We start from the raw sequence: 27,261 nt of genomic DNA on the forward strand, positions 1-27,261 counted from the left end.
ACTCATGGCGAAGTCTTTTTTCTTTAATCCTCAAGAGTCTAATATTAGTAGAGACTCAGAATTGCAGAACTGTGAACTCCTGGTTGTGTTTTAAGACTCTTATCGTAAACATTCACACTTATTCAGAGGAGAAAAAGTAAATTAACACTGTGATCCAAAGGTGGAAACAAAAGGGTAGCCTCGGAGTCATACTAGTTGGTGGGTTTTTTTGTAAAGGCTGATAAAAGTGCATTGAAACTCACCCTTTATCCAGAATGGAGAAAAAGATTCTTTGGAGCAAAGTGGGTAATTCTCTTCCTCTGGTTCTCTGGCAGGTATGTTTGATGAGCTGTTTGCAGTTTGTGTGTGTGTATTTGAGGTGGGCATCTTTTTCTTGGAAGCTCTCAGTGATAATTTAAGTTTTCTCTGTTTTCTGAGGGAAAAATGGAATTGGAGGAGGGGAAGACCTGAAGGTGAAAAAGTGGGGAAGGTGTGGACAAAGCCTAAAAGGGAGAGCTCAGGCTTCTGTTCGAGTAAGAGAATGGATACCCCTGCCAAATGATGCCCATAGACTTTGGGAACAAGCCTTCGCCTACAGACATCAGAGAATCATGAGGGGAAATACTGCTCTGAATTTAGGGAAAAATATTTATTTAGTGGTGAAGAACAAAAGAATGATCTACAGTTTCTGTCTCTGACCATTTGTCACAGAGTTGCAAAACATCCTGTTCAGAGAACAGGGATCAGAATTCCCTGGAGAGCAGTTGCATAAGGACACCAGAACAGCAGAGAGGAGGGATCTGTTGTTGTGCATTTGTTACTGTCATCAGGTAACCGTGTGATCATTGAGTTAATCAGGGTAAACATGCATGGCATTGGTAGTAGGTGGTCTGGCAACTAATTCACAGTCAGAAAGTGCTGGTCTTAATTCATCTCCTCTGATACTTTTGGTGCAGATAATAATAATGAATGGGCAAATCTTTTTTTTTGTTTTCTCTTGACAGATGATTTAGGAAGGAACAAAATGCTCTTCTCTAACAGTAGGATTTTAAGACCTTGGGGACTCTAAGGATTTCCTTCTTTAATCTGTGGGAATTAGCCCTGACTGACAAGGAACTAGCATGCAGTTGACTTACAGTCCTCAGTTAACTTGCAGGTATATGGTATATAGAACTACGGGAATAAAGTGGTTCTAGCTTGAAGTGGAATTCCTATGAAGATCCAACCAGAAGTGTCAATGCTGGAACAGAGGTTGCCATTGAGTCCTGGGGGGAAATCAATACAGGTTGGATAGAAAAAAGAACTTTTTTTTTTAAAAAAAAAAAAATGTAGTATGTAGTAACTACTAATCAGGGCTCTGTGAATAACTGTGAAAACAGGAATAATGTAAATCATTGTGTAGTAGCTTACTAAAAGTAAATTCACTGGATATTGTACTGCATAATACTGTACGTATAGTATGCTATGTTGTAGTGCTTTCTGATGTTCAAGCAAAGCTTTAAAATAGTGTCTCCGAAGACAGCCTTTTTAGCCTTCAAAAAATGTAGTTGTGAGTGACCATTACAAAATAGTAATTTGAAGAACAAAGGTTCAGGTGGTGAAAAACAGATAATCAACTGAATGCATTGAGTGTGGTAGTGGGAAACAGTGCACAGAGTATGGGAGAATGTACCAGAGAGAGAGAAAAAAATATGCCAGAAATCTCCCAGACAGGATTGCAGCTTTTCAAAAATTGCTAGTTGAAGGGATGTCAGATGTCTCATAAGAACTAGTATTTGGATATAAAATACCCCTTTCCTACAAAGGACATTTCATTTTTTGTGATACATCTTGCTGTCCTTCTATTGCTGAAGGATTAGCAAATCATTTAAGTGGTTTTTTTGTTTGTTTCCCCTCTGCCTACTGTCAGCTCACCTAGTGAGGAGAAAGCAGAATGCAACAACAGCAAGCAAGTTGGGTTCAAGTGGGACAGGAATAAAATGGTCTTTATCTGTAGCTCACCACTTGCATCCTCATTGCTGTAGTAGCGAGTGGAAGCCAGGCCATCATCGTATGGTTGTGAAGCTGTTGGTTTGAAAAGCTGAACAGCTTTTCCACAGAAGAAAACAGTTTTCAAAGCTGATATTTACTTTGCCTGCTTGTTGACAGCAACTGAAGGGCATAAGCATCTGAACCACAGAGATGTTTCTAGGGCAAGACCATGGCATTTGGATGTTATAGACACTACTGTACCACCAAGAAGAGACCTTCAGACACATCTCTCACAGCCATTACATTCAGAGAAAGAAGAGAGAGAATTTTAATTTCTATTAATTGTTTTTTTTTTCTATTTCCTATTCATTGGGACTTCAGTAGTGTGGCACTGTCTTGTGCTTGAAGTGGTTGGATCTTGTTTGGTGTTCCAAGCTTGGGTAGGCTTAAAATGGTGGAAAGGGGTGCTTCCAGGCTTCAAGAGCTGTTAAACTCTTATACCACCAAGTATAATGATACATTAACTAGACACTTTTAAATAGAGATGTGTGCATATATCTCTCTATGTATATTTTATATTTTTATTTATATACATATATGCCTACAGATATGTACTTGCTGTATTTGCTACATTCCTCTGCCCCTTTCAAATATTAAGTGAATTTTAACAAACCTTCTGCATCTTCTGGGGTGCCTGGATCCTAACCAGAATCACCCTTCGTGAGATTGTGAGGCTCGCTAGGATGTGCTGGTCCTAAAAGCCCATAACTGTGCTAGCATCGCACCATGCTTGAGTTTAAAAACCTTGCACCTGAGCAGCTGTACTTAGCCTCAGCACCCTGCCACATTGCCCTGGGCACCCTGCTCAGCTCTGAGTCTCTTTGCTATACTAGGCTGTGCACTGTAAACATGACACCAGATGCCACAACAGTGACCTGAGATAAGAGGAATTTACCCAAGCAGCATCCTTTCCATCAGGGTTGATGTGAAAGGAGAGCTTTGTGCCCACCCACTGGATTGATGCTTTGGAGATAGATTTTTATTCTCTTTCTTCTAAGGTTAAGCAGAGTTCACATTTTCTGTTTAAAACATGCCAGCAGAAGGGGATTCTGTCCTAGGACTTTCTCTGCATTTTACACTAAACAAGCCTGATCACCAGGCTACAGAGGAGTTATCTCTTAATCTGGCTTTGCAGCCCAGTAAAACCTACTTTGCTGGCAGGGATTCAGCAGTAGATGTGAGGAGTATCTCTACCAGAATTGTTACTTCCCTGGTGCTCAGAGCATTTTTCTGCAAAACAGAAGTAGTATCTTCTTGTTTTCTTCTGGTCCTGAAGGGCTTGAGTTTGGTTTCATTTCCTATGTGGAAGATGATAGGCACCTCCATCCCTTATATGGCAGGATTTTTATAGAAAACTGTAGTCCTAACTTTGTGAAAGGCGTGCGACGTGGGAGTTAGGCTGTGGGAGGTGATGTGTACAGAAGCCAATATATGTGGGTCCTTACTCTCTGGTTTTCACTTGGCTTAATGTGGGAGATGTTGTGTTTCTCAGCCTTGGTGGGACTCAGTTCTGAGTCTGCACAGACGTGGAGCTTCAGACAGCTGGGAAATGTGAAGGATAAAATGCAGCAACACCTGTGGTCTTCCAGCAGCGCAGAGTTACTATGTGAAAAAGGAGTATTTCAAGTCTGTGATTTGATTTAGTCATTGAAAATCCCATATTTCCCTAAAATCTTGTTTCAGTTCAGGACTGCCAGTGTGGCCAAGTTCTGCCACATTGCCCTGGTCACTTTTCCTTCTACTCTGCCCCAACAAGCCTTACCACTGAGATGAGGGTCTCACGTATACCAGGCTCTGAGCACGTGTACATTGGTCAAATTCCATTCTGTACAAAGCCCCCACGTGTTTACTGAGTCCTTTTCCTGACAGTTTTGTACAAATATTCTGAGACATCAAAAGGGCTCCTGACACATAAAGCACAGTTTCCTTGGCAGGGGTTGGGTGGGATCAGGCCCCCAGTGTTGCCTTTGCAGTAAGAGCTACAGGTTACACAGTCATTAGCTGTGCTGTGCTTTAGATGAGAAGTTACTGTGCTGGTTCCATCTACTTAAACCTCCTGGTTCTTTAAATAGGTGTCCTTGGCCAGCTTTTCTCACTCCGTTAATCCTAGCACAGATGAACTGGCATGAATATAAATGTTTATGGCAGTCTTCACAGCTGCATATGGAATATATCTGATTGTTTGCCTATAGACAGTGCTGTGGGTTTACAATTTGATGCTCTATAAAGAGTCTTAGATAATCTTTCTGAAAGGAGCTGTGTAAATGAAGATATAATTAGCTTTATGGTTTTGGGTTCGTTTTTTTTTTTTTTTTGGAAACAGATATCTTTTAATAAAGCACTGGAGCACAGAATAGCCATTTCCTGTGATTTTCATTCACATAATATTTATAGTGCTACAGAACAAATGAGCCGTTGAAAAGGGAGAAAAATTAATACTGTGAATGAACTTGCCTTGAGAGGAATTTGTGATAAAATTATGAATCTAACAAACTTCAGTAAACCAATTACTGTTCCTCCTGGATTTGTGAATATGAAAGCTCAATGGGATTTGATGTAATCCCTCCCTGTGAACAGATGGGCAGATTACAGGTCTCTGCAGAATGCGTTCCAGCCCTCCCAATTCCTTCCACAGTCGGCTGTGATCGTGTTTCTTTACACCTTGCCTCTTGGTGACAAAAATACTGAAAAAGGCACGAGCAGAGTCAATGAAGATGTTTGTGACATGCCCCTGTGCAAATTACGTTTAGTTTTTTTTTCATCCAGTACTTCAAGTCACATAGAAGAAGGATGGTCATTTTTGAATGCCCAGTGGCACATTACAATGGGCCTACTAGTATTACTGTAGTTAAGAGGCAGTCAGCAGGGAATTATAGACCAGCCAAATTTTTTACTCCAAGTTCAAACCATAAAATTCATAGAATGAAATTATAAGAACTAAACCAGGAGCAATTTTTAATTCTCCTCCCTCCCTGAAATCAGTTTGATCACAGTTATTCACTTGCCATCTGCATTTTCTGCCTTCAAGAGCAGCAAACTTTCTGCTTTTCAGGAAGATAGTAAAAAAGTTGCATCGGGTCATAGCTAAAATGATGCTGTATTTTGTCTAGTGTAATTCCAACAACCTCCTTATGCTGCTTGCATTGCTCCTTACATTGCAAAACATAAAGACATCTATATAGTGGGACGGTGCAAGTAGTTTTGTTTGCCTCAACTGAACTACACAAAATCTTAAAACTATGAATATTTTTAACTGTTTTGTACAGTTATGGTCTTGCTTTTAACTGGAAATATGTATGCTGGTAACTTTAAGACGTGATCCAGCATTTGTTTCCTAAGTAGTAACTAGCATTTCTCAAATATATTTTGCAACTACTCAGTAATGAAAGAAATTGCTGCCTGCTTATGTGAGTATGTAACTTACTTGGAGGCAAAACTAGGAGTGATAGAAAATTTATGTTGGGAGGTCTGTGGTTCCATCTTCGGGCTCAGAGCAAGGCCAGCTCTGGGGCCAGAGCAGGCTGTTCAGGGCCTTGTCCAGTCAGGTCCGGAAAACCTCCAAGGACAGAAACTGCCCGGCCTCACTGGCAACCTGCAGCACTGCTTGCCTCTGCTCTTGGAAGAACATTATTCCCTATATCCTTACATTACTGTTTCAGCTTATGGCCGTTTCCTCTCCTTCTGCCACATCTGAGCCCCATCATTCAACCAGTTCACCCATTTTTTTGTTAGATTGTGCCGTCCTCACTTGGATACAAAAATGTTGTGGAAGACAGTGCTGAAAGTCTTGAGAAAGTCAAGGAAAATGACAGCTGCTGTCCCCTCATCCGCGTTTTATCACTTTATTATTCCTGTCATTCTACCACAGTCAGGTTGGTCAGGCATGATTTAGCTTTGGTAAATCCAGGCTGACTGATCCCAGTCACCTTTTTCTCCTTCATATGCCCAGAAATGTGTTTAGGGAGGACAAGCTCCATAATTTCCAATGATTTTCATGTCATATAAGGTACTTAAAATAGCTGGAAGATGGGAAGTAACTTTATACAACTATATAATTTAAAAGGCTAAAATGGAAAACCTGTTGTATCCACACAGAATTGTGAGCAGAATCAGAGCCATGCAGCAGCTTCACAATAAGTCAGAAGATCTGTCCATCTTGCAGAGTGGTGGGTTGAACTTGCATTCCTAAGAGTACGTGCTCCTGGAAATAGTAGGTGGGGATAGGGTCAGTGAAGAACAAATAAGGCTCTAGTGGGACCTTAGTTCCTGCTTTTGTAAAAAGCAGGATTTGTTTTCCAGACACTTTATCCCTGAGAGCAGAAAAATACACCTCTGGGTCTGGTAATACTGTATTTTTATTTTCTCCGTGCTGCTGTATAACTGTAAATACATTTCAAGAAGACTTTGGCATGCTCATCAATTGATTGCACAGAAAATCCTCTGTGAAATGATGACCCTGGATATGTTTTGGACATATTCATTGGTGAGATACAGGATCCTCACAGAAGGTAAAGAAATCAGTGAGCACCTTTCAAGTCAATCGTTATTTTTGTTAGTTTTCATGCTTCCAAAATAACTTCCTTATGCAAAGCACCCAAGTATTGTAGACCATAAGGTGAATTAGTTCCTTTTGATAATGTTTTGAGAAAATTTGAAACTAACAATAGGGTTCTTGTAGCATATAAAATATTTAAAATACGTGTTCATGATGAAGCAACTTTTTTCTTTCACTGTGCGGCACTTTGTCTAGGATAGTCCTTTCTGCCTTTATGAATTTTTTTTGTTGTAGGGGAAAGCAAAACCCTGACTTAAAGATTTTGTACTGCTGATTTAATGGGAGCTGGTCTTAGCATTTTGAGAACACGTGAGTGTTGAATACTTGTTACAGAAGTATATGTTTGTGGCTTACACTATGGACAGGTGTATCTCACAGGAAAGCTAAAGCTTAGTAATAGAGCAAACTGAATGCACACACCTACACTGGGAAAGAGTAATTACTCTGGTTTTTGCTATATATACACCAGGTTTTTAAATTATTATTAATTTATTTTTTTTAAGTTTTCATTGTTAGGTCTCAGTGTTACTGGTTTTATCGGACAAAGAAAATGCTCGTTCTGATTAGTCTGAATTAAAGTTTTGTGTGTTTCTTTTGAAAGAAATAAAGATTTGAAGTCTTACTGGTAGGTAGAGCTTGTGTATGAGAACCAGTAGCTTTAGACAGTTTTGCAGTAATTCTTTATGGGTTTTTTTAGAAGAACTGGTGAGCAATTTTAGTCCCAGCACAGGTTTTCAAGTAATTGATGTACTATGTTATTATTTCATAGAGGTTACTTCACCATACAAATCTTTTGTAGTGAGCTCCTATTTAGTCTCACCCTGTAGCCTGACAAAAAATACCTTATTTTGAAAAAATGGCATTTTTTGTAATAGGGACAAAAGCACAGTAGGAAATTGGCCCAGAACCTCTGAAGTTATTTTGCTTTGGCCACAAAAGCCTTTTAGAAGATAACCACCAGCTTTTATTTCCAGATTAGTCACATTTAGCTGGTGCCCATACCTTGCCAAGTAGATCTGAAACTGTCATAGCATTTTCTCCATTTCACAGCAAGTTCTGTAACTATACTCTCCTCGCTCACACTGGAACTTGCAGCTGTAGATACTACTCTTTAAAGGTAAGCCCAAATTTGGGCAGGTTTACTTGACTGCTTACAGGAGTAGGCTGTGGAAAGGGTTGGTGCTTGGTGTGAAATCCCACCTGTCCTTATCAGTCGTTCGATTTTTAATAAACTTGGGTAGATGCCTGTGCAGTCTCAACATGAGTTGCATTGTGAGTCTGTGCAGCCTTTTCTGCAAATGGGAGTTTCAATTAATGCTGTTTCAATATAGCGAGGGTAAATAAAAGACTGAAATATTTCTTGAAAGGCGGTGCTGTCTTCTGTTTTAGCCAGTCACATCAGGCACCTTTATTTCGGATACCTTGGCCTTAACTAGCAGCATCGTTGTGTTGGGAAGGGCTTTAAAGAGATTACTCCTGTCCTGTCAAATGATCTCATAAACAAGCCTAAGCTGCTTCGACCCTCGCCGCTGGGAAGGCAGAAAGAGCCGATACCAAGCTGCCGGGAAAGCCGGTGGGACTCGGAGCAGGACAGCGCCCCGCGCTCGCTGACCCTGGGACCCGGAGCCGCCTCTGGGGGCCGCGCAGGCGTTCGGGGGCGCCGGGGCTGGGCCGGGCCGGGCCGGGGGCCGGCGTGCGGCGCGGCGGGCAGGGGGCGGGCACAGCAGTGCCGGGCCCGCGCCCAGTACCCGCGGGCAGGTGGAGCAGTTGGGATGCGGAGCGGAGGGTGGCGAGCGGCTGTGTGCCTCTCGGGCTGATGTGCGTAGGTATGCTTCTTGTCGCTGCTATTCCTTCGGTTATTTCTATGCCAGCTGCGTGCGCTGCGCGGGGATCGCTGTTGCTCTGTGTTTTATCGGGTTTCCTCTGGAAGCAGAGTGACGCGCAGTTGCGGCGTTGTTGTTACTCCGTGCAGAGCCTTGAGGGGGGAACTTGCTGCGTGACCCAGAGCGGCAAACTTCGAACTGCTAAGTCAAGCTGGGTTTTCTTCTTGTTTCTTTCTTTCCCTTGGAATTAAATCGAGGTAAGATTGACCACAGAACTAATAGTTTATTCATCTGTTTAGAAGAATCTGTTGCGGTGCACCCCTCGTTCCGTTAGGCTTAGAGTGGGGGGAGTCGGTAAAAGAGGTTTGTTTGTTTGGGCAGAGTGTCCTTGGGGAAACTGAAGTCTGTCTTTCCTATCAGTGCAGTTTCCCTGCAGTGATGTAGGAAAGATCTTAGCACTTGCTTTTCAGCTATTTGTAGTACAAATTAATGTTTGTTGCAAAGTATAGCTCCTGCAACTGTTCTTCCCTTTCTCAGAGGAAGTTATTTTCAGATGGCAAGCAAGATTTTGGCTACTTTTTGCAGTTTTTAGAGTTAAGGCTTAGTGTATGGCTAATTTGTTGATATGCCTCTAAACTCTGTGCGATAGTAACTGTGTTAGTACTTTCTGTTAGTCTCTTACTTCATCCCCTTCTTCTCATGCCACAGATAACCTGAATTTTTTAAAAAAATTCAGGGTTGTTTGTCATACCTTGAATATCCTTCATATTTAGCTGTTCTTACTGCATAGCTTTTTTTTTTTTTCATTATTGATTCCTTGTCTGTTACTTTGGCTGGGCTAGGGTATTATTTTAATAATTACACTTCCTGGATTTTTGCATTTTCCTTGTTCAGCATTCACTACAATACTACTATCAATGTAAAGATACTGTTTTAGGTAAAAAAAAATAAAATTTGCAAATTTTAGTGATTACTGGCATCTAATATGGAGAACTGTAATCAAGTTTATTATACTTTACATACAATTTGAAGACAAAATGGATAAGTGTGTGTATATATTTATACGCAAGAAGGAAGCTTACCTATAAATGCAGTGCTATATTGTTGCAAGAGGGTAACAGGTTGCCGTGTGAGGTTAACTGTAGGTCCACATTTTGTTACTTCTTATAAAGTCAGCTGACTGGTATAGTAAATAATGAATGATATTAATGCTAATGTATTGTGGACTTTTACAGGACTGAGTCTTGCTTCAGAGAGTTTGAGGCATTGTGTATGAATTCTGAGTTACTGTTATCTGAATGTAACTATTGCTTTTGGTTTTCTTTTCCTGGGGAGGCAGAAGACTGGCTAGCCAGCAGGGTTATTTGATGCATTTTGTCTATCGGTGTAAGTGCTCAGGTTTCAGGAACATAATCCACGTGGCTTTGCAGTTACAACCCTGTGAAATAAGAGTGTAATTTAATGAGAGGATTGCTCTGCTTAACAATGAAGTGCTCCTCTCTCAGCTGTTGTACTGAGCTGCTGAAGCAAGAAAGTTCCACCCAATTGCTGTGTTTCACACTTTACCCTTGGAGAGTGAATATACACACTGTAAAGTTTGGGGCTCGATATCTTCTTTATGGTTTTCTACTTGTGGTAAATCACTGGTTGGAATAATTGTATTGTCACCTTGTGTCATATTTGCTCAGGTGTAATAGCATTGCCAGAAAGTCAGTCGCCTGTAAAATTGTGGTGCAAAGTTTTTAATGTTCTTTGGAAAGGTGGTGGTGGGGGTTGTTAGAGGATTTTTTCCTTTAAAAAAATGGAAGTGTTTTTTTTTCTCTCCTTTCTTCCCCCCCCCCCCCCTTTTTTTTTTTCATATGAGCTTATTGGTTTACTGGTGTATGGGATTCTTTGATGATAACATCTTTCCAAGAAATGTTTATGCTGAAGAAGCATTTGCTCAGAAATACTTTCAAATCACATGAAATGAATGAAATTCAATCTGTTAAGATTAAAAATAAAATCAAGTGGCCATGTTAGAGTCTGGTCTTTACTTGCTGTACAGCTAAATTGTTGTAACAGTTAAAGGTGTAAAGTGGGAATTGATTCCTTGTGTCCTGCAAGCTTTGGTTTAAGATGTCCAGTTCTGAGCTTCATTTCTGCTTTTTAAGTTGTATGTGTGTGTGTGTTGATTTTTTGTCTATGAACATCCATTATCCCCAAGTACTATCCTTTTCTTTAAAAAAAAAAAAAAAAGGAAAAAACAAATTGTCATGAAGATTGGACTTGTGAAGGGCATTTGTGTAATTTAATGTTGATATTGAACTTGCAGGGCTGAGATGTGGTAACACTGACATTTGTAGCCAGTTTTTGCACCATTGGCTCTAAGTTCATGATTTTAAATATGTGTTAGGAGCTTCAGATTGGAAAACACCATCTGTGTCTGCAACTGTGGTTCCTGCTACTGCAGCCTTAATGCCTTACCATTGTTAGCATACTTACTAGGTCCCATCTGCATTTTTTTTATTCTTCTGTCACTGGTGCTCCCTTGGATATCTGGAGCTCCTGACACTCAGGTCCTTCTCCTGATTTCCAGAGTAAATACAGTCTTTTTTTTCCCAGTATTTTTACTGTCTTTTTTTGATGCCTGTTTCACCTGACATTCATATTTTAACATGGTGATCAAGATGGTGTGTGGCATTCATTTTTATGCATAACCAGTGTTTTGGTTCAGTGATACCATTGCTTTCTTGTTCCTATTGCAAGTATGTCTATTCTGGATCCAAGTATCACATTTGCCAGTTTGCACCTGGATCACATTGATGGTTTATAATTGTGTGTAATTATCTAAAACACCTAGGTTGTCCTCCTGTGCAGTGTTCACTGGGAAGTGCACAGCATACCAGGAAACATCTTGTACTTCCTGGGAACGTGATCTTGAGTTGTGCCTTACTGAATTTTGTCCTGTTGCTGTTCAGTTCTTCAGAACATCTAGTTATTTCTGTGTAATACCTATGTCCTCTCTTCCAGTATCTATATCTCCGCTGTATTATGTGTCATCAACCTATTTCTAATTCCAGCAACAGAGTTATTGGTTGAAACGCTTCATAAGATCAGTTCCAAGACTGATTTTTAAGACCTAATAATTACTTAAGTTTTCAGGACTTCTGCTGTTGTGTCCCCTTGAACCAGATGCTCACCTACCTATAAATTCCGCTGCTAGTTGCAGCTTAACTGATAGTTTCCCATGTGATGCTGCTGAATACTCTGCTAAAATCCAGATTAATGAGATCTACAGCATTTGGAGAATGTTATCTGATGAAGTAATCTCTTAGGTTAGTCTGTCACAAGCTACCTTGTGTTAAACCCATAATAAATTTGGTTAGATTTTCCACTGCTTTCAAGTCTCTAGAAGAAGATTTTAAGGGAAGCATACTTGGTCTCTATGCCACGGAAGTAAGTGTTATAGTCATGTAGAAAATTCTCTCTTACTTTAAACATGAATAACTTATTTCTTACTCTTTAATTGTATGCAGTATCCTAGTTAAAGAAAATGTCTTAGTAATGTTCAATCTTGTGTGCCTTTTATTTAAAAACTCTGGGTTTGGCTGTTTAATGGCCCCTAAAGTTTTTATTTCACTTTGATGATTTCCTCTTTTGTACCCTTGTGTATCTTACATGTTTTCTTTTTTTTTTTTTCTTCTCCATTCACCCCCTTCCTCTCATACCATAGTAAATGTTAATGCCCTTACTAAAAATAAGATCAAAATTTTCCTTTGTTACTTAGATTATCTTTCCCAAAATACCCTTCTTGCTGCACAGGAACCCAAATTTTCTTTTTCTGATCTTTCCCTACATAGAGAACCCAACAATCTTTTTAAAGCTATCAAACCCAGGAAAATACTGTGACTTTGAGATCTTCCTGAGATTCTGTTATACCAATTCTTACTGTGATTTTTTTTTTTTTCTTTTCTGAACCTCTTAATTGTTTCTGGTTTTAAGGTTTTTAAAAACCCGCATGTTTTCATTAAAAACTTTCTAATTTTAGTGCCGGTTAACTGTTAGATGTGTATTCACACAGAAAAAAATGTCAAATCTTTCTTCTTCAAAGTCTTTCTGTCCCTCTTCCTTCCTTGGAATACGGAGGGGTTTGACACCTTTGATTTGAAGATTACTAGGCCTCCTTCATATTCAGATAGCTGGGCTCCTCAATTCGGTTGATTTTTCTAGTTGGCTCACTTAATTTTTTTTTTAATTTTTTTTTTTCAAAACAAGTGTGGATAACTCTTAATTACAAATCTGTTTTCTTTTGTTCTTCCATTTTGTTTAATCAGCTTATTGCCATTCAAATCCAGTTTCTGTGAGTGAACTCTCTCAAAATTGAGTATGAATTAACCTTATGTCTTCTACATACAAAGGTTATTCACTAAGTCAATCATGTATGAGAGTATACAGATTACACTGCTGTTAGTATTCTTTGCTGTTCATAGCTGGAAAATGAAATTTTTCTAATAGTGGCACAGTTTCTATATAGTTCTTACTCCTCTTAAGAACACTACAGCAATCTATGTATTGCTTCAGTGTTTATGGCATTACTGCAGTTGAATGCAGTTTGACTGGATTGGTTCTTCCCAGAGTGATTTTTATAAAAATGAATATTGAAGTTTAACATATGGTGCTCTCCTGGCTTTATGTCTCTCTCTCAGATGGAAAACCCTTTGAAGAATTTCTTCTCTGCTCATGGCTGGAGAAATAATAAGATCAAGTTAGCCGGTTGCACCATGTTTTGTTATCCAGGTTCCTGGCATTTATATGTAATTATTCTCTACTAGCAGCTCTGTGCACCCCAAGAGAACCAATCACAGTTAATGGCAGAACTCTGCCCCAAATTAGGCCAGACATGGTAACAGCATTAATGTTACAACACTTGTTAACTGTGGCTAGTGCGCTTTGTTGTAATAAACTGAATAATCAGAGTGGTTATTTCATCTAGAGACCACAACAGATGCAGAAGTTGTTCACTTTGTCCTGATGGAGCAGAAGCGTTTCTCATAAAGGATTCCTTCAACTGCTGCTGAGGCTGTTTTCTGTTCCACCTGAAGAGAAGTTATTTAAGATTTTCTTTTCTCTATCACAGAGTGACCATAAATTGGATATACATCATACTGTTTTACAGGTACGATGAGGCAATGCCACAAAGATAGCAGACATAATCAGACCTGAAGCTTGTCCTTTGTAATTATTCAGAACCTGATCTGAAGTCTATGGAAGACAGTATTTCTAAGATTCAAATCTTTGCTTTAGTGCTTCCAGGTGGCATGGTTTTACAACCATGCTACTGTTGTGCTTGTAACTAATTGAGTGCATGCTGTCTCTCTATATGTATGTACGGACTCATGTAATGTGTGTGTATGTATGAATATGGTAACTACTGTCCTTTCTTCAGGGTATGAGCTTTAGCAGTCAAGTGTGTCTTTGTTCCAGCCCTTGTTTTTGTGGTGCCCCGTTTATTTTAATGTAAGTTCCACTTGCTGAGTAGACCTTCTCTTTCTCTGAGCAGTAGCCATCAGCTAAATTGCCAGCAAATTCGTGCACAGATAGATATTAACTGTTGGTTTGATGGAAAAATATCTGCAGGGTTTCAGTGCAGAAATCCATTCTAAAATCTAGGATTTTAAGCAGAAAACCTTTGTATCACAATATATAGAAGTAATTGTAAGCTCTATTAAAGCATGGAATATATCTTGAAATTTTATAGCAGTTTTTAATGTCTCACACCTTTTGTAAAGTGAAATTCCACTATGACTTTTTGTACTGAAATTGTTCAGTTTTCTGAATATCACTGCTGCTTTGTCTTTGAAGCTGTATAAGCTGATTCTACTTTTGATGTGACATTTGAGATGCTACAACACCTTCTGCATTTCCAAAAAACTACTATTGCTTGGTAGTACTCTTTTCCATCCCAGCATACTAGCACACATTAGATTATAAAATAGATAACTGTTATTATTTTTAAGCACACTGTCTTAGATCAAACATATGATGAAAGAGTAGAGGAGGATTGTGACAATCGAATCATTTGGAGATATAATTTCTGATGATTCAGTGGGACAAAAATGGTTTGTTACAGTTTGCTTCTGAATGTACTGGGGCCAAGATGCTTCTAGGTTGCAGAAGAATTTCGGTTCCTCAAGTGACTGTTCCTGATCTGGCCACAGTCTGCAGGTTGTGCACACTCGCTGAATCCCAGCCATGGAATTTGTAGAAGAGTTTGGCAGGGAGGAAGGTTTAGGGAGTGGTGGTTACTGGTTTTGCTACTCTTTAGTGTCATTGCAAAGTGCTTCCATGATTGTGAGCTGTGAAAGTGCATGATCGACCTGCTGCACTGATGGTCCTGGGAAAGCGCATTTTGATTTCAAGTTATCAGATCGTAAAAATTTGAGAAGGCAGTACTTCTACCTTGAGTATGGCCATAACCACAGCTCTCTCAGATCAGGGAACAGCCAAATAAAACAGCTGCTGTTTTACACAACAGGTCAGAAGCTGATGATGGGATACAGAGTTGTTCTTGGTCCATAAATTTATGGTCTTGGTTCATAAATAACCAACACTTAATTTTATTTTGGCAATGTACTTTCACACTGTATCCTTCCTTTAACAGTTTCATAATGAGTTTCCAGCATGCTTGATGCCTTGGGGACTCTATTTTAAAAGTTCTCTGCTCAACCTACTGAGCATTTGCTTTAGAAATACTATGTATTGAGAATAACACTATATTCACCACCACTTCTGTGTCTCAAGTTCAGTTTTCTGCATGCTTTGTTGTATCCTGAGCAGGGAGTGTAGTGCTGCGCCTTTGAAATAACTGTTAACCAGGTAAGCTCACTACACCATGCTGGTCTATGTTCTTTGTACATTGATTTAAAAACTGCTCAGGGCTGTTCTTGCTGAGTAGGCAGCGTGTTGGATAGCTTACCGTTCCTGGTCTGCCATCACAAAAATAGGTGAATTACAATACACCTGCCCTATCTCTGAAGTCATGAACCTCATAGGAAGTAAGCTAGACAAAATCTTCTTTGTTGCAGAAATACAGAAACAAATATGTAGTGAAGTGGCCACCAAGCTGTTGTTTGTGGTGGAGTTGACTCTTCCTAAGGTGAGGTTTGAGTGTAGCTACTAGACATATCATGCAATGTTGAATTGATTCATCCTTGCCAGGGCATCAGTGCTTAGATATGTAAGATTGATCTGTCCTGAGCAAAACGTAACTGCTGCTACTTGCCTAAATTATGAATGTTGTAAAGCCTCGACAGGTGAGATGCTCTGTATAATACAGAGTATTATACACGCAAGGGTGTGTGTGAAAGATGATATGCTGATGGAGGGATTTGGTTGCTTTCTTTGACGGCCCTCTCTTTTTGAGATCTAGTGGAGTTAGTTCTAGCTTGATAGAAAGTGCCCTGCTGTACCTGCCTGGTGGAAGCAAGATGTGAATGGCCTAGTCTGTTTCTGCTGGACCTTAAGAGCTTTGTTTAATTTGTACTGCTGTGACTCTTCAGTCATATGCGGTGTCCAATTTGTTTTCTAAATAGCTAAGATGGGCATTGGTGTTGCTTCTGCAAGTGAATCTTTATGCTGCACATACTGTTTGAAATGCAGTCAAAGTCTAGTATACTTGCTTGACCCAAGCGTACCTGTAAACAAGTAGAGAAGACATGCTTCTCTGTTAATTTTGACTCGTGTTCTTTGTCCCTGGATGGTTCTGATTTACTTGGATGTTGATCACACCATAGGCAATGCTTTCCTTAAAGGTAGGGAGCAGGGTAAGAAATTGTGACCCTGTAACTTAAAATTTAATAGCTTAAAATCTCCCAGATTTCCCAGCATCAGCTGGAATGTGGAGTCCACATTGCAATTTATGAGGCGTGGTGGACCATGGTTATTACTACAGTTGTTTCAGCTGATGAGTTGCACACTAGACATAGCACAAGGCTGCTGCTAGTGCTTACAGAGCTCTCCAGAGGAAAGATGATTGATTGATCCAAGGCCTAGTGCTGTTTTGGCTTTGGATCAACATCAGAGACCTAAGAATGCAACATGAACTATCCAGTGAGTGGACCTGTTGCTTATCTTTTGGTATAACTTCCTTCTTTTTCCCTACTCACATTGACTTAGCTCAATGCAAAACATTTCCATGTAGCATACATTAGAGATGTCTTTGTTCAGATAGCTTTAACCCCAGTAAAAAGCTGTTTTGCACCCTCTGTATTATATGAAACTGCCCTGTTTGTTTAAAAGTGTTTTTTAAGACCCACTGTTAAATAAACCCAGACAGAGTAGTGTTGTATTAACTGGCATGCTGTCTGCTTGGTATTTTTGCTGTTGTAAGTGCACTCTAAGTTGAGATTTGAACGGTGGGGTCTGTGAGTCTCCCTGCAAATGAATGTTTTGTTATCCAGCCTGTGCCTCGAATAGTTGCCACAGCCACTGTGTTACGCCTGCATCCTCCCCTAGGACAGCCTCTGCACCATGCCACAAGAAGAGTTAGAGGCCTTCAAAAGGCTTGTCTTGTTTTGTAATAGGAGCTGGGTCAGCTGTGGCAATTTCCAGGCACTGCACATATCTACACATACGGTGTCAGCGGGGGTTAATGAGGCCCCAGAGGTGCATGCTTGCTTGCTCTCAGGTGAACCCCTCCAGTTTCTGTCTTCCTCTCTGCTGCCCTAAAAATGGGAGAAAGCCCTCATACTCCTTTTTCCCCATGGTCTTTTCTCAGAAGGCTTATGAAGATGGTTGCCTCTCAACACACCCAAACTAGCACCTTGCTGTGAGCATGGGTATCAGCAGTGTCTCCTGGTACTTCTTATACTGAGGGACACTTGGAGCTGCTTGTTCTTCCCATCAAAGCCTCCCCTCCCCACAAGTCAAAAAGCTATTCTCCTTGGTAGGGGTGGTCACCCTCTTTAGACTGGGATGGCTCTTTGTCTTAGTAGGCATTGTGTCCCAGGCATGTTGTCAGCCTCTGTTTGCACCCCTCTTCAGCAGCAACATTATCTCTTTTAGGTGCTGGTCTGGCCTTGCTGAGGGCTTTACCCCTCTGGGTTGATCAGCAGCAGGTCCTTGATACTCATGTGGGATCACAGTGAGTCGTGAGCCCTGGCTTGGCTGTACCACCTGAAGTAGAGCCAATGGCAAACTTGTGTGCATTCAGCTCACTGGCACCGGAACTTCCCTGTGTGGGTGCAGAGTTTATAGTGTTTTCTGCAGGTTGCCTTCAGTTATCCCCTTGGGACTGCCTTCAGTACCCGTTGGCACAGCTTCTGCCCTAGATGCAGTCACGCCTCTCCCAGGCACCAGGTACCAGCACCTGAACAGGTTTCACAGCATTACCAGCCATGCTTTGGAGAGCACGGAGTGCTTTCTGAGGGGCAGGTAGTGCCAGAGCCTCTGCCATGGCTTGCGCACGTACGTGGGTGTGAAGCTTGAGCAACATTGGTAGCACAAGCAGATGTCTGACTCTTGCTTTGTGCAGTTTCAAGTGGCTCTTGGATCGGAAGTCAGACTCTTAGTTTCTTTCTTAGCACAAACATTTACATATAATCCCTGAAAAATGTGACTTGACTTCAGCAGACTTGCAAGAATGCACAATTAGTAAGTAGAAACAGTGCTGATGTAGTCTTTGGTTTCTAGTTTGCAGACATCTGAGGTGCCAGTAGATGTGTGCAGAAAATGAGACAAATCAGAGTGCCTGATGGGGAGAGTAAAGAAAGGTTTCTGTACTTACTATCTCACCACACAACCTACATGATTGTTATGAAGTGAACTGATGAGAGATACTACTTCTCTCACCATCGTTAATTAGGATGCAAGTGTTTTCTGAATGTGCCAGATGTTTGGCTTTCATTATCTGAAAGTTTCTTTCATTTCCAACCCTAGTGAAAGGGAAGCTTGAGCACGTCCACCAACAGAATTATAAACAGTTTCCTGTATGAACGAAGAAAGCAGCATACTTAATGAACTGCATCATGGTAATAGTAAGTCCAGCTAATGAATGCTTTCCCTGTTATTTTAAAGAGGTGGCTGAGTGACATTTTTCTGATTCTGGATCCCTGAATCCGTATGGATTATTTGTCTAAGATAGGCTTCCTTTTATTTGAATATTTGTAAGGAGTTTATTTAATACCCTATATTTTACAGTCAGACTTCTGAGTTATTCAGTATACTCTTATGTGCAAAGTTGACTAAGGTAAGGGTATGTCCTCTAAGGTGCTAGCATTTAAAACAAAAAATCTTTACCAACAGTTTTTTGCATTTATTCTGGAGAAATCCAGTGAGCATTTTTTCAAAGCACTATAATATCAACTCCAATAACATTTTTTTTTTAATATTACTTTGTGTAGAAGGAGGAGTTTCTGAACTATAGGTTGTAACCAGATAGTTAAGACTTGAATGTTCAGTAATGCTCTGGTAAAACCACTGTAGATTCTTGACTCCATGTAATGAGGCAGTGTTACCTATCAGAATATTTGCCAAATATTTTGCCATACTACTGGACTGTTTTGGATACATGTGCAGCTTTGTATTTCTAAGGATTGAATACATGTTTTTTTGAGCATTGAAAGGCACTTGGATACATGGTATATTGCTGTGCCAGGTGGAACAGGTTTCTTCTTTCCAGTAATAGAAGAGAACTTGTTTCACGTGGTATTGTTTGAAAATATTTTCTTCAGCCAGGCAAGCTGGATTTGGAGGGGGGATTTGTCTGCAGTTCTTTAGCATTTAATTCTTGCCATAACTGATCTGGGAGTGATCTTCACCGCAGCTCAAGTGTGATTCATTGGTTTTTCTGATGATTGGAGCTGAGAACCTACTGGAACTAGTTACAGCTAACAGGAAGACCTGTTAGAAGAAGAGTAGGTGGCCTCAGGGTTTAAATGCAAGATGCATCTTGTAACAGATGAACTTATAAGGCTGTCCTACGGTGGTCCTTCAAAATTATATTCTTCCAGTCTAGAGGTGAGCATATAGCTGAAGCCTCTTCCTGGTGCTAGAAGCAAGGAGATTATTGTGAGTTGTGCTAATTATTCACATGAGCTTTGTGAAGGGTGAGATCATCTGAGGTTAATTAATTAATGTGTGTTAGCTGAATGAGGTACGATGCATTTTCAACAGGAAGAGGGGATGGCACTTCAAATGATCTTTAAAAGCAGTTTTCTCCCCCATTTTGCCAGCTTTGTGTATGCTATGCTTGAGAGCTCTTCTGCCAGAAGCAGGGAAATGCACTGACATTTTCGTGTTAGCAGTGGTATATATTTTTGTGTTAGCAGAGGTATATAGGGAGTTGCCATCATCATGCTGGCATCTCCACCTGTGATTTCTTGCTGGGCTCTTCTACAACAGCAAAGGGCACTAGAAGGTGGCAGATCCACCCCTCTGAAAGCAAAGTCTAAGGAATCAGTATCCCCATTCGTTGCATGTTTTGGGAAAGACTGGGTGGAATTACTGCAGTGCTGCACCATTTCTCCCTAAATAACTGGAGAGAATTAAGAGTACCTTGAAATATAATGTAACAAAAGATGATGAGGCCTCCAGCAGTATGAATGTAGAAATCTTATCTGTGCCTGTCTCATAAGTCAGAGCTTCTGGAACTATTCTATGCAGAGTCCAAATCAGCTCCTCGGTACCTTGGACTAGGTTCATTAGGCAATATGACATTTTAATGCAGTCCAGTGTTTTTTCTTAACTTTGATCAGATTGGATGTGAAACAGTGGTTTGATGAAGATCCCTTTGTTCTGTAGGTGACATTGCAAGTACTGGACAGCCATACTGCATTTTCCATGGACTTGATATACTTGCTTTTCAGAAGGTCCTTAATTTCTATTAGTTATGATCTCAAATTAATTTTGTCAGGAAGCTGCAGCTTGAGAAAATGATCTGATATGTTTTTAGTTAATATTTTCTTGAAGAGAGCTGTGTAAATATTTGGATTGAACAAAAGGAGGAGAACATGAAGGGAAGGGCAATAGATATGAAAGGAATGGGAAGGTTATGCGAAGATATGTCATGTTGGAGGAGGAGGATACATAGGATGATCACAGGGAGAAAGAGAAGGAAAACTTGTGCATAAACACAAAACCAAACTGGCCCAGATGAATGCATTTTATTCTTCCAGAAGAATGTTGTAAGGAGAGCTGCACAGCATTTGGCTCTGTGTGGCTGCTGGAAGCTAGATAGGAATTGCCCTAAAATGGGATGATTTTATTTCATAATCTGTTTGGAAAATTACAGAAAAAACATAGAGTTCTCACTGTGTTATGGAGCAATACATTATCCTTTTAATGGAATTTTTTGAAGGTGTTGACTGTGTTAATAAGCAAAATGGAAAGGAAGTTTAATGTTTACTGTCTAATATGTATAATACATGCTTAAGTATTTCCTCTTGTCTGTGGGTAACTGAAAGAGGGGTCTTTTTATGCTTAAAATGGTTTGAAATAAATCTGTGGTATTGACCTAAATCAGCTGATGTTGAGAAAACAATCTGATACGTTTTTAGTTAATATTTTAGAGTCCTCTAGTGCTTTCTAAGTGTTAACATCAAAATATTAGACACACAACTTCACAAACAAAGTAATTGTTTTGTAAAATATTCATTTTCCTTTATATACAACCTGGCTGAAGTAAGAAACAACCTATGTAAAACATTTGGGTTCACTCATGCCTTAAACAGAGCATAGTTTCTCCAGGGAATTAGGTACAACAACGAATGGCTTTATGATTTTTCTGTCTCTCTCTTGAAAAGTATGACATAGCCAGTGCTTTTTTTGACTGTTCAGTGCCATGTGAGCACTGCCTCTTACTCCGTCCTCCTAACAGATTCTTCATCTGGTGCTTGGACCTCTTGCCCTACTATCTCTTGAGAAGAATTTGGGAACTAGAGTGTTATTTGTATTTGGCGGAAGGAGAACTTTATTGCCAGTATTGGTTTTATGTCACAGTTGCAAGCAAGAAATTGGTCATATTTTTAAACAGGAGTTGGGGAAAGAGGAGGGTTGCATTCTGCATGTTGGTACTAATAAACCCTATAAAATTCCTGGGAAACTGTGTTTTTTGCAAAATATGGTTTACAGGGAGTAGTGTAACATCTGTTGCTCTCCAGAAGAGGATTTTTGGAGCAATTAATGCCATTTCTTAAAAAAAAAATAGTCCCCTTTTTCTATGTTACTATAACATTGAAGTATTATTAAATAGATATAAATCCCTTGAAATACAACAAAATTATTTTTAGTGATATTGAGGTTTTGAGAATATGTAGGAATAAGTATAAGCTTACAGGAAAGGAAAAACCAATAAAGTTGTAATTTTATCTTAAATGCTGTACACTTGATATAAATTCCTGGATTACAGTTATTTAGTCCTATTCAGTGATCAATATTTTATAAAATAAATGTAGAAAAACTTTAGCAAGTTTTTGGCAGGACAACCAAATCTAAGAACAGACCTCCAGCTTTCTTTTCATAACAAGAATAGTAATAGTATTTCATAAGTAATTGTAGAGAAGGATTGCAGAGGGTTTTTTTTCAGATGTTTTGCATTAATGTGTTATTAGCATACTTTAATATTATTGATTTAAAACTACATCTTATAATATGTACCTTGAAAGGAAGTTTCTTCTGTGATAAGTACTCTTAATTCTTGCAAACTTGTTACAGCATATATTATACTTCAGGTATTTTAGGGTTTTGGGGAGGGGGAAAAGGTTGGGGTTTTCTGTTGTTGCTGTTTAAAGGATAGGTCTAGGATAAGTGAGTGGCCCCATGAGTGTTTCAAAGCTATTACGCTACTGCAAATCATTCCATTTACTGTGCTCAAGAGATAAGGCATTGCTCCCAAAGTAACCTTTTATTTCAGCAGCTATTGACATTTTGTCTAACACAGACAAGCAAACTGAAGGACTGTACTCATCCAGGGAAGATGTGACTGGATATGCCTTATTTTTTTAATGAGTCCTGTGCAATTGTTTTCAATGTCAATAAATTAAAAAGTTGCCAAGAAGTGAGTAACTACAGTTTGCTGACCCTAAAGTTTCATGGACTCTGGCCTTTCAATAGAAATAGTAATCCTTCACTTTGAAAATGCATGGTTTTTACATCTTTAAATGGCATGAGGCATGTGGTAATGGCTTCTGTGTACTAGCATACTGCCTTGCTCATCTAAACTCAGAGTAGCGCTAATGTAGTTCATGGTATGAGTCTTTCTGTTGCATCTCAGCACTTTTAATGTGTTACTTCTTTTTCTTTGGATTCTTAAGGTTTTTGAAATGGAACCAAATACTTTGCCTTTCAGAGCAATAGGAATGTTTCCTTGTTTATTGTTTCTGGAGTTTGGGTTAGGTGTATGAAGTTTCAGCTGGAAAGATAGTGTTTTGTAACATCTCCAATGTTTGTGTGGTGATTTCTTCAGAGATCTTTCCTGAGTGTTAAATAGCCTGAAGTCACATGTGTGGATATTTATAGGGGATGGTAGCAGCATGAAGTCCATAAAGTGTACAGACTGAAAGATTTTTACTGGTTTGGTTTTTTTTGGTTTTTTTTTTTTTTTTTTCAGAATTCTAATGAAAATAACACACATTCTCATGATGGCTTTAGTAGAATATGTACATACAATGCCATCCATGGCGGGCACATATGTGCTTACTTTTTCCTTTCTTTTTTCGCTGCTTTCCTTATTCCAAAGCTGCTGAGGATGGGAATGCTCCTACAGGCAGCTCAAGGGAGGATCTGGCATTTGTATTTCTCAGAAAGTGGCTGGGGAAGATGAAAATATTTGAGGTGGTAGGAGCTGAGTCGAAACTGGAATTGGTTGGGGTGACAGCTAAGTGGATGGTTTTAATTTGTTGTTGTTCCCAAGTTGCTTGCTTGCTCCTTACTAAAATTAGCAAGACTTGCTGATGAATGAGATGCAGCATGGCAATATCTTCTTGAACCAATAACCTTTAGCAACAACTTATGCTTTCAGCCAGTTTGTACATGTGGGATGGGAGAAAAAGTGCTAGTTAGAAACAAGCGTTGGAAAAAGAAGAGGTTTTTAAATCTAAGGAAGATAAATCAGTGCTTTGCAAAAACACCTATTCAGACCAATCTTAAATACTTCAATGGTATCCATATGCTAAAAATGCACCTCCCATGGGCTGTTTAGCTTTGGTTAACTGGTGTTTCTCATTTGAAGAATGTTCCAATAGAGCATTCTTGTTTCTCTCTTTTTATAGAGAAGAGGAATGTGTACTTTCGCTGTAAATGACAAGCCTAATCAATCTGAGTATGCCATTTATCTAATTACAATCGGAGATTATTAGGTTTTTAGGTAATCCTTTAAATTACATCAGAAATCAGTTCGTCTTCCAGCTTGACGATTCCTTTCAAATAGAATTTTGTTTTCCTGCCTAGAAAAATGAGGTGTTTTGTAGTCTCCTATCCTGCTTTCAGATATTTCCATTGCATTTTTATGCCCTGTAGCTGCTGAGAAACTTTGAGATACATACTTAAGGCAATATATTGTGTTCAACGCACTGTGTTCTGTATATACATGAAGTTGCAGAGTAAATCTTCTATATGGACGTTGCCAAGTGGCTTTGTGACTTACAGTGGAAGAAGTAAGTTGTTAAATCCTTGTTATATACCTGTTAGGCTTCTACAGCAATCTGTGAGAAGCTCATTTGGAAATGCTTCTTCTGTTTGATACATTTCTTTTGTTGTTTCCTGCTTTTGCATGAAAATTATTTTGGTGAACTTAACCTGCTTCTCCCCATCCTCTCCCTCAAGATGAGAATGAGAAGGGTACAGCATGGACCACAACACTGATGCCACCTACCACTTTATCTTGCTTTTCTCTCTCTTCCTTTTGCTCTGCACAGTCCAAATTCTTTCCCTGAGATGGTTTCATGCTCAAACAACAGCTATTGCTTCCTTTAAGGATTTCAGTGCTGTGTGCAGTTCATGCAATATACAGTAGGCTCCTATTTATAGCAAAGCTATTTTTCATGGCTTGCTTTGAGTGCAAATTGCACTTCCAATTAAGCACTACAGATCTTCTATACCATCTACCTATGCGCTCTGTTCTGTCTCTAAAATCTGCTCTTGGTGGTTACTTTCCTACAGGCATACCTCTGGGTTTCTACATGAGAGTTGTTTACATGCATAGTAATTTAATGTTTAAATTCCAGCACAGAGGCTCCTACCTTTGGTTACTTTAAACCATATTTACATTTAACACAATTAAAAAAAAAAATAATCCAAAAATGAGTGCTGCCATAAGTGCAGTATATCACAGTTGTTAATCACATACCCTGCCTGCAGTTGTGAATCCTCCCACTGGGTAAAAATGCACTCATCTTCACCCTAATTGAGATTAGTATTCAAATAGTACTGCAAGAAGCCATTGCTCCCCCTGCTCTGCACACCGGGTCACAAAAGTAAGCTCATTTTTCCTTGCATATTTCTTAGACATGGAGGTTTGCATTTAAAAGAAGAAAAAATAAAATAAACCTGGTAGCTGCTGTTGCTACAATGTTTTCTTTCTGAAATGAGAACGTTTGCACATATTCCAGATTTTTACCCAACCTAATGGTAACAAATTGAATGTTTTTATGTGTTTTGTTACTGGTTTAGTTTGGGCGCTTTTTTTGGCTTTTTGGTTTTTGGGGGGGTTTGAGGGGGTTTTTTTGCACTTTTGTTGGGCTTCTCTTGTCAGGTGGTGATGCTATGTATGAAACAGCTACTTCAGTAAATCTTGTTTTGTCAGTAATTTTTGTTGAAGATCTAGGGGCATGGAAGCATGTGTTTCTTGTTTTTGAGACCACTGATGAGTTAAGTACCTACTAATTTTGGACTGGATTTTCAAAGATCTCTTAATGAGGGGTGAACATACTATTAGGGATGGCTGCATATTCCCTGGGGTGTTTACAGTAGGTGATTTGTAGATTCTTGAATTCTGTTGTCCACAGGGTCCCTTTGTAGCTTGTCATTAGTACAAGATTTGAAAAACTGGGTAGGGGAGATAATCTCCCTTCCTGTTTCAGTCATTTCTAGCTGCAGTGCCCTGGGGGAGCCTCCCTGAGGTCACTCACTATTTTCTTTGCCTGGGGCTATTTTGTTTTGTAATTCTGTTTGTTTTCTGTGAAATAAAATTTGCAAAGGAAGGGGGTGGTTCCTGAAGATAGGTGGATCTTCAAGAGTCACTGGATGTTTTAGATGCATTCTGATGGTGCAGTGCTGAGCTTCAGGTGCTGCTCAGCTGTTTCTGGTTGATTATTGGAGTCCTTTCTGCAAAGTGCTTTGGAGCTGTAAGTGAATGTAAGTAAGTGGAGCATTGTAGTGCCATTAATTTCGCTCCTGATAATTGCCTTTTCAAAATACCATTTTTTTGACTGCATTCCCCTGTAATGACTGGTTCATGCCAATATAGATTGCACATCGTAATCCATAATTTTAGAGACTGTCAGTCATAATCACAAGATGTCACCTTCAGTTTTTGTTGACTGATCCAGCCCTAAGCCCTTGCTGATCATTGCCTAGGAGGTGGTGATACAGTTGCATATAGCTTTGGATTCTTTACAGGTATGCTAGGTTAATTGTAAGTTTATAAAAATTTACCATTTTGGTGGCTTTTTCAAGCTACAGTCATTTACCAGGTTGCTATTGTCTTGGACTTAGGCACTGATGTGGAACACTTGTCTGAAAACCTAGCTATGCTATGTGAATATCAGTGACCTCAACTTACCACTCTTTCTAGGAAGACTGTACAGGCAGTTTTAGTCTAAGCAATATTGCCCATGTCACTCTATAATCAGTTGTTCCGTGAATTAATTAAGGCTTAAACTTTCTCATTCTTGATATATTGCATTTAACAATCCCATTAAGTCTCAAAGGCTGGAAGGAAACAAATTGCAGGTTTTCAAGATTTATAATTTTGGCATTTGCAGTCTGCAAACCCTACTTCCCATTTCTGGCAGAATTTTTAACCTCTGGGAAACTCTACAGTTCTAAGTCATGCACTGACAAGTTCAAAAGAGAACCCAGATTGCCTGGGGCTTCTGGTAAGGACTCTTTTTGGTGCTTTTCTCTGGTTTCCGAGCTCTTAAGGTCCACCAGCTCCTTCTAAGCTTTTCTAATTTTTGATTGCTCAGAAATGCCAATAAAGCAAATATATCAGCATTTTAATGAAAGTGTGAAAGTTCAGAATTCATTGCTTTTCAAAGATGGTCCCGATTCCTTTGAAAACCTCAGTAGCAGTTAGCTAAGAAAATTAGAACCTGCTGCATGGATATTATGTAGGCGTTTTTAGGAAATCCAGATAAAATTGCTTTGTTCATCCTTTCCACTGGAATAATTTTACTGAGCTTTACTGGAAGAAGCTACTGGACTTTACTGGCAGAATTCGTCTATAGAACTCTGGCAACATTTTCCAGCATGGATTAGGGTCAGAAATATACAAAAGAGCTGAACAGGCAATACTGAGGGGTGGAGCAAGGTGCGCGTGGGGTTATATAGTAAGTGTAGTTGAGAGCAAAGGTGAAAATCATTCCCTCAGCCTTTTGCCATAGAGTGTTTGAGAGTGGAATAGGAGCTCTACGCAAAGGTGTAACAAGGCTTCACTTAAATTCAAGCACTGTAAGATCTCAGACTTCATGTGGGAGTGAAGTGGCAGACAGGTGATGTGCTTATGAGTGGATTAATCTTGAAAATTTAACTGTTGCTATTTGTCATAGCGATTATCTTGTCTTCTTGATATACAATCAACAAGATTTTTAAAAGACTTTAGGGACAAGCCCCAGAGGGTGAATTTAAAGGTAAAGTTGCCCTCTGTGCCTTTTAATGCTGCTGAAGCAGCTTTAA

The 27,261-nt window shown here is 39.5% G+C and overlaps 1 protein-coding gene across 7 annotated transcripts in view; it reads left to right on the plus strand.

Moving 5' to 3' along the window:
• The window catches only part of PCDH15 (protocadherin related 15), an 821,537-nt gene that overhangs the window by 378,756 nt on the left and 415,520 nt on the right, over window positions 1-27,261 (plus strand). Inside the window, exon 1 of one of the 7 annotated variants that reach the window (XM_055808438.1) lies at window positions 1,153-1,264. The exons of 2 other annotated variants lie outside the window; for them this stretch is intronic. The gene's annotated coding sequence lies outside the window, so the exon portion shown is untranslated. 4 more of the 7 variants (XM_055808430.1, XM_055808452.1, XM_055808434.1 and 1 more) reach the window with 4 other exon arrangements.

Source organism: Falco peregrinus, chromosome 1 (assembly GCF_023634155.1).
Source record: "Falco peregrinus isolate bFalPer1 chromosome 1, bFalPer1.pri, whole genome shotgun sequence".
NCBI classification, from domain to species: Eukaryota; Metazoa; Chordata; class Aves; order Falconiformes; family Falconidae; genus Falco; species Falco peregrinus.